This window comes from Micromys minutus, assembly GCF_963924665.1.
Source record: "Micromys minutus genome assembly, chromosome: 7".
Classification (NCBI taxonomy): Eukaryota; Metazoa; Chordata; class Mammalia; order Rodentia; family Muridae; genus Micromys; species Micromys minutus.
The window spans coordinates 48,738,993-48,747,558 of NC_137976.1; positions in this window are offsets into that span (position 1 = coordinate 48,738,993).

Below are 8,566 nucleotides of genomic sequence, written 5' to 3' on the forward strand. Positions count from 1 at the left end.
CTACACGAGCTGACTTTTTTTATAAAGTATCAATTTTTAGGCCCTTTGCTATAGAAAATAAAAAGGAACCAGACAACTATGATGAAAGACAAAAAAGACAGTGGTGCCTGCCTCTAGACCCAGTTACTTGAAAGGCTGAGGAGGGCCAGTTTCAATGTCTGCCTGGGCTATATAGAGTGAGTTTAAGACCAGACTGAACAACCCAGTGAGACCCTGTCTCACATAAACAGTAGGCTTAGAAGAACTGAGTGTTTGTTTCAGCAGTACTATATTTGCCTAGTACGTACATGGCTCTGGGTTCAGACAAGTACCAGTACCAAATAATAAAACATGGCTCAAGAGAAAATGTTGATGAGACTGCATGCATCTATTTTTTGATGTAGAAAACTCTCCCCAAATGCTATAAGGAAGTACAATATATCAAGTGATAACATATTCTTCTTGGCAGATAGTAGTAGGGAGAGAACTGAAACCCTCCAATTTCTAGAATCCACAATGTAGTTTAACACCAAGTGCTCTTGGAAACAGGACTTTAAAAATATCACCAGAGAAAATTAACTGGTTTAGCCCATTCCCCTGATTTTATGAGGGGACATGTAAGGATTCTGGGCTAAATGTGAAGAGCAAAAGAGGCACCAGATTGAGACTCAGTATACATGCTCAAATTTTGTGCTGTTCTACTGCCCTCTGCTGGACAGATGCTTTTCTGCGTGTGACCCGTGACTCCCAAGAATTGGCATCACTATGCATATAGCATCCCAAGCAGGGGGATATCTGAGACAGGGAGGCAGGACTTGTGTAGGAATAGAGTATGAGTGAGGTACAGAAAGAGGGGGTACTAACAAGGATGCTTAGACTTGGCTCTTCAAGTGGGTGCTTTGTAGTGAAGGGAAGAACTGGTGGGAACATGTCTTATTGCTCATACAGCTATAAAGTTGAAAAGTGAGAAATCTTAAGCTACACATACTATGTCATGGCTTCAGCTTCTATATAGTACCTACTATGACACCTGCATGTTTCAATGGTTGGATTGTTTTCCTTTTTACTATTTCATTGTAAAATGATAGTAATTTTTCAAAGCAAATTAAAATGTTTTGTGCCAAGATGAAAAATAAAACTACATGTGATTAATAAGTCTTCCCGCGCATGCCACCACAAACATCCTCCTGGATGTCCCCTATGGTGCTCCTCATCCACTTCTTTAGGATGTAAGCCCTAGAGCAGGACTTCATGACCAGATACTGTGAAATTCTTCCCCAAAATGCTGTACCAGTCAACTGTGCACTAGCTGTGCACCATGGGGGTAATGGAATGAGTGTAATGGGGTTTTTTGTAAATTGCCTATTCTTGTTTCATTTTTCATTAAATTTGAAATTTCTGACCGTGGAAGTAGGCCTTCAGGGTGGCCAACTATGATCCTTGCTGCATGGCATTCAGATGAAAGTACATTTTCCAACTACATTGAGTAGGCTGGACTCTATAACCAATGGAATGGGGAACATGCAGTATGTGAATTCTAAGAATAGGTCAAAGGAGAGATTGTGAGTTCTTTCTCACTCTCTTAGATAAGTTTCTGTGTCTGGGGACACTTAACAGCTAGCTATCTAGGAAGGTCCCAAAAGTAACAAACTACCCCCTTACCATCACCAACTTGCCCATTGTAATAATCTTGTCAACTTAAGTAGATCTAGAACCAGAGGAAAATTACATACATCTCCAGGTATGTCTGTGAGAATATTTGCAGAGGATAGTAAATAAACAACACACTCCGAATGTGGTTGGTGTCATACACTGATACCCTGGAGGCCTAGATGAAATGATAACAAGAGACAGCCAAGCACTGGCATTGCCTCTGTTTCCTGGTGGGCCATGATGCTAGGCCTCCTCTTTCTCATTTTCCCATCAATTCATGTTATTTAATCACAGTAACACAAAAGCTAATACACCTATTATATGAATGGTGCCTTTGCAAGGGAAACTGGCAGCTTAAGCAAACATGGCTACATGAGTGATACATGTGACCTGACCCAGAAAAATATGTGAGACCACTTCGAAGCTCCAGCTTTGTCTTAGTCAATTATTTGTCTTAGGCAACTCATAAAGGAAAACATTTAATTGGGCTTGCTTACAGTTTAAAGGTTTAGTCCACTATCAGCATTGTGGGAAACATGTTAGCACACAGATACGGTGCCGAAGAAGGAACTGATATTTCTACATCTAGGCCACAGGCAGCAGGAAGAAAAGCTACTAGAACTGGCTTGAGCATTTGAAACCCCAAAGCACACCCCCCAGTGGCACACTTCCAACAAGGCTACACCCGCTTCAATAAGGACATGCCTCCTAAATCCCTCTCAAGTAGTGTCATTCACTCTCTGATGACCAACCATTCCAATATATGAGCCCATGGGGGCCATTTTCATTCAACCCACCACAGAATTCTAACTGACATTGCTCTAGCTACTGAGCTATTGGATAATTTTTATACAGATAGATTAATATCTCACTGAATTCACTGCTGATTTTCAGGAATTCTCTGTATAAAGGTAAAATAGACATCTGGTTTGGACTTTACAAATACCTTCTCAACTATTTGTCTGCAAAATATCCGTTGTGTCTTTAAAAGAATAATTTTGGCATAATCACACTCATCTTTTTCCCTGCACTGTAGTCCATGTTAAATGGACAATGGGGTAGATAGGCTGGTATTTGGGAGACTCTCTGGGGAGTGAAGAATCACCAAATTCACCCAAAAAGAAATTGCCCTAGAATATAAGAGGCCAAGGATTCAATTTCTAGCACTTCATAAATAGGCATAGTGGTGTACAGCTGTAATCAGAGAATTCTAGAGGCAGAGACAGGGCGCTGAGAACTTTAAGACCATTCTCAACTACATACAAAGATTAAAATCAGCTTATTTTTTCTTTGCTTTTACCAGTAAGTTCTAATTTTTAAAAACTCAGAAATTGTAAGAAAAGATTCTTTCAAAGATTATATATTTTATATATAATATAATGTATGTGTTTACTAGTGTCTGGAAAGCCCAGCAAGGGTGTTGACTCACTCCCTACACAGTTGGCATAGTTGGAGCTACAGGAAGTTGTGAGCTACTGAATGTGTGTGCTGAGACTGAATCAGGTCTTCTTGAAGAGCAGCAAGAACTACTGTGCCTTTTCTGGAAGCCTAGAAAAGACTTTTCAAATCATAATTGCATTATCCCCAAACCAAAGTCAACCAAGACTATGCAAGAAAACCACAGACCAACATGACCAAATGAGCAGATGCAAAACTCATCAACACAACAGGAAGCTGAATTTAAGTAATATATTTCAGATATAGACATATATGCAATTTATCCAAAAAGGACAAAGTTGTTTCAATAATCAATGTATTCTACTAAATTAAAATAAATGATCATTTCAATAAATAAGAGGAAAAACTGAGTATTCACAGAGACTCTCAGTTTAAGGGCATTTATACAAAATGAATTGATGCTACAGAATTGATAAAATAATGTAATGAATAATAAAATGTTACAAAGACAAGTATGTCTTATTTATCACTCCTACTTGACAGTTCCTAGACAGTTGAATATAAGAAAATGAAAATAGTTTTAAAAAGTGAAACTATTTGCATTTTACAATATTCTATAAAGGAAGACCCAAAGGATAAACAGCAAAACACTAGAATTTTTAAAGGTTTTTACTTTTACTAACATGTGTGGGAAGGGTGTGGATGCACTGAGGGCACATGCCCATCAAGGAGACAAGAGGACAACAAAGCCCCTGGAGCTGGAGTTACAGCAGTTGTAAGAGAGCCGCCCAGTGGTGGTGGTAGGAACCAAACTCGGTGCACTGCAAAACCAACAGTTAACTGCAAGGCCGTGTCGGTCTACCTATAATCTTTGAAATTTAGTATTACTCTAACAAGAGTACACCATCTGAAGCCTATCACAGTAAATATAAGAATAAAATATTGGAATTAGAAATGACGAAAAAGATAAAATCATACCTAGATCCCATAAAAGTATGTCTAAAAATATATATAAAGAATTAAAAAAGATCAAAATAATGTAAAATGCTACACTTTCAGATTCAAAGATTGCTTTGTTTGAAGTCTCTCTTACTTGTTCTATAGATTCAATGCACTTTCTACCAAATCCCCAGCAAAACTACTGTATATGCAGACTTATCCTAAAATTTACACGTGAAAGCAAAGAATCTAGAACTGCCAAAAACAACTGTTTAAAATAAAAAGTTGGAAGGCTCACACTACCCAGTTTCAAGATTTACTGCATTAAATCAGGCAGTATGGGTAAGGCCAAAACATGAATATATTATTAAAACCTGATAGTAATTCCGATGTTCAGGCAAGAGTTACTGAACAAATCTATAACTACAAACTGAGTACTTCTGGTAACTCAAGGTCAGTCCCCCAAAGTCTAATGGTTGTGATGGAGCATTTACCATAGACCACATTGAAACTCCTTTCTCTAGAGGCAAAGATCAGTCCCTCTTTCTGATGACCCATAACCTCTGAAATGTTTGAAAGGCTCAGAATCATGTCTAACAATGCACAACACTAAGAGTACAATTAAAAGAACCCACCTGACATAGTACGAAGGACAGGCAACTACTACTGCGGTAGTCTCCAAAATTCCTTACTCCAAACTACTCTCTGAAAACACCGGACAAACTGAAAACTGAGGATGCTGAGTAAAATTTCTAGTTCTGAAGGTGTAAAAGAAACTATATACGCGTGTGTGTACGCCTAACAACTTCTAAGATAAACATGACCAGCTAATTACCTAAAAGAAGGAACTGAAAGTATCTACTTTCTCATGAGAACTGTCTTAACTGGGAGAAAACAGGCCAGTAACATCTAACATTACATACACCTTATGATAAGGTATGAAAATAAAAGCATTAAAACAAAAATACTCCAGTAAAATCAGTTTGGAAAATTAAGGAAGACATAATTTTCAGAGAACAGAGCAATGTGTATGAATTATAAATGCCATAATGAAATCTGGTTTTTATGTTAACTTTTTAAAAGGTTCAAAGAGAAAGGAGCCTAGCCTACAGGCTAGATGAAAAAAATGGTGCCCACCATATTTAAGTCTTGATTGTATTACCATAACAAGCATTATATTATGCCCATTAAGTCATTATCTTCATAGACTTTTCTTAATAAGATTTGAATGGCACTTTAAAAGAAAAAAGCAAAAGCATTAAAGGTAGACTTCATTTTTCTTTACAGTTGAGTGATATCCATTGTGAAATGCACATTTCTCATCCATGACTAACATCCATTAAGTACATGTACATCTCTCACGCATTCATCAGCTGCACTTGATAGACCCCATTTCCTAGGAATTATGAATAGAGCAACAGTGAACCTGGATGAGCAAGTTATTTCTAATTCGGGATGTAAAATCCTCTCATTTCCTTACTGTGGTGGTTTGAATAGTATGGCCTGGATAGACTCATGTGTTTGAATGCTTGGTCCAGGGGGAATGGCACGATTGGAGATATAGCCCCGATGGAGTTGGTGTGGCCTTGTTGGAAGAAGAGTATCATTGTGTAGCTATGCTTAAAGTACAACCACTGAGAGTCTCCATTTACTGCCTGCACAAGGTGTGTAATTCTCTCAGCTCCTCTGAACTATGTCTGCCTGCACATTGCCATGCTTCCTGCCATAACAGACTAAACCCCAAACTGTAAGCCAGCTCCAATTACCGTATTCATGGTCTTTTCACAGCAATGAAACCCTAAGACATTTACCAGGGGGTATAACTAAGTCATATGGTAGTTCTATTTCATTTTGAGAAATTTCTAATTTGATCTCCACATTCCCACCAAGAATGTATAACAGTGTTATTTTCCCCACATCGATGCCAATATGTGCTGTCATTTGCATTCCTGATCAAGGCCATTCAGACTGTGATGAGGCAGAATCTTAAAAAAAAAATTATCTGCATTTCCCTGAAGCCTAGGATGTTAAACATATTTTTTAAAAGATTTATTTATTAATTATATATGACTATACTGTAGCTGTCTTCAGACACACCAGAAGAGGACATCAGATCCCATTAAAGATGGTTGTGAGCCACCATGTGGTTGCTGGGATTTAAACTAAGGACCTCTTGAAAAACAGTCAGTTTTGTAACCGTTGAGCCATCTCTCCAGCCCTTTTAAACATTTTTTAAGTGTTTATAAGCCATTTGTAATCCTAACCTGAGCCATTTCTCCAGCCCCACATAGCCCATTTTTTAATTGGGTTGTTTCTTCATGTTTAAATACTTTAGTTCTTTGCATATTCTAGACACTAATCTTCTGGTGGATCTATAGTTAACACATTTTCTCCAATTCTGTGTGTGGTATTCACTCCAAAACAGTTCCCTTTGTTATACAGAAGCCATCTAATTACATGAGATCCTGTCAATAGCTGATTTTACTTCCAACATTCCAGAGTCCTAGTCAGAAAGTCCTATCTCTATCTACAAGTTGAATCACCCACCCTTCCTGCTCTAGCCTCTACCAGTTTCAGAGTAAATAGAATCATACAACTTACAGGTAACTTGATTAAATTGGAAAATAAATTTCACTTAAGGCACCCAGGATCAAGAAGACAAATACTGTATGTTCTCTGTTATGTAGATTCCAGCCTTGAATCATTTTTATGTTTATCTCAAAGTACGTGCCAGGTAATTTACCAACAGACCACTGGGAGTAGAGCATTACAGTAAGATAATAAAATAGAGATAAAATGTAAGTGGAGTAGGAATATCAAAGATGGAGAGGTTCAAACAGGGATGGGATGGGAGAAGGCTTAAGCAAAAGCCTGCTATGAAAAAGCCATATGGAATCCGATGATCATGCATGCTTTGCAACTTTAAAAAGCAGAGGTATAAACACACTAGTAGCATAAAAGAACAGAAGCAGGGATATAGGGTTACAGGTTTAGGTGAGGATGAGAGCAGGGGGATTAAAAAAAAATCAGATGGTTAGAGATGGGTTAATCAAACCAAGATCTATAATGCCTTATGGAAACCCACTAGTTCATAAGCTAATTAAAACATAGAAAAGGGGGAAAGAAGATTGGGCAGAGGTACCCTGCAAAGGTGGAAAATTATGCTCTCAAAAGACAGGAGTTGTTCAATGAAAAATCTAAGTGCCAGGCATAGGACACCTCCCTTATGAGTTACTGGCCGGGGAGGCCTTGAGACATCTAAAACTTGTTACTGGCATTGCTCTTGGTTGCATTGCACAACAGTAAAATGCTATTTCTGAAGACAATCCACTCTGGTTTCTATACACTGAGAAGGCAGGTTTCATAGCTGGAAGGTGCTTGCTACTGCCAGAGAAAGGGCATCCATGGATTCACTATACTACTAACCTACCAGGAGGGTGGTACTCGCTGATACAATACTGGCATTAGGAGGATAAGCAAGCTTTCTAACTGGATTTGATGTCTGATACACTAACCTGGCTAAAAGATCCTAGGCCTTGGGGGTACGAGGTAACTTACAGTGTTTCACTAAATAGTTAAGCAGCCAAGCCTCCTCATTAATATGTATGTTTGTGCCCACACCCATAGACATGCTGCTTTCAGCCATGGTCAAAAAAACTTCTTACATTGCACAGCAGTTAACATAGAGAATAAAAGACTGAATGCTCAGCTGTATGAGTCCTAGATGACCATCCGCACCTAGGCTCAGGAAACGTGATGGGAGAATGGACAGAAAGAATGTTAAAACCTCAAAGATGCTAGGCAGAGCTGTGAAATGCTGTCTTTTAGACATGGCATGGCTAAGACCTCACAGCATCACCCCATAACTTCTATGTTTGCTTACACAGAAGCAAGATGTCAACTCAGTGGAAACCTGAGTGAGGCTAGGGCAGGGCTGCTAAGGCCTCACTCCTGTCAGCACAGTTATTGGCAGGCGAGGAAGGGTCACTTTCCTATGGCCAGTTAACAGGATGCCCATGCCCCAGAGGATAGCCTAAATCTGGCCAATACTAACTGGATTATTTGAATTTTAGATGAAGACAGGTTAAAGGGTCCTGGAGGAATGGTGGGGAATTAAAGGGAGGTATGGAAGGGATGTCAAATCAAAACACCTGGCATATGTGCCTGACATTTTCGAAGGTTTCAAAGTTAAAGGAGAAATTCTTGATGATGTAAACAAAATGAAAGGCAAGATAAGACACTACACTTTACACAAACTAAAACAGAGACTGAGAGGCAATGCAGGAAGTTAAGGCAAAGGTTAAAAACAAATCAAAAAACAAATCCAAAGATCTGGATTCTCCTTTACAGCTTAAAGTATGTTGTTTCAGAGAAATCTGCTTTTTAAACTCCCATGCCCAGATTTATAAAATGACACAACACAACAAAAGATTCCCCTTCAAATCGCACTATTCTACTGGCAATTTTGTTAGGAAAAATATCCCTGTATCCATCCTTAATAAATCAGGAAACAAGTAATGTTTCTGAGCATATTTCTTGGCATACAGTTAGCACTTCAGAAACATGAACTACAAGCACAGAGCAGCTGCAGGGAGAG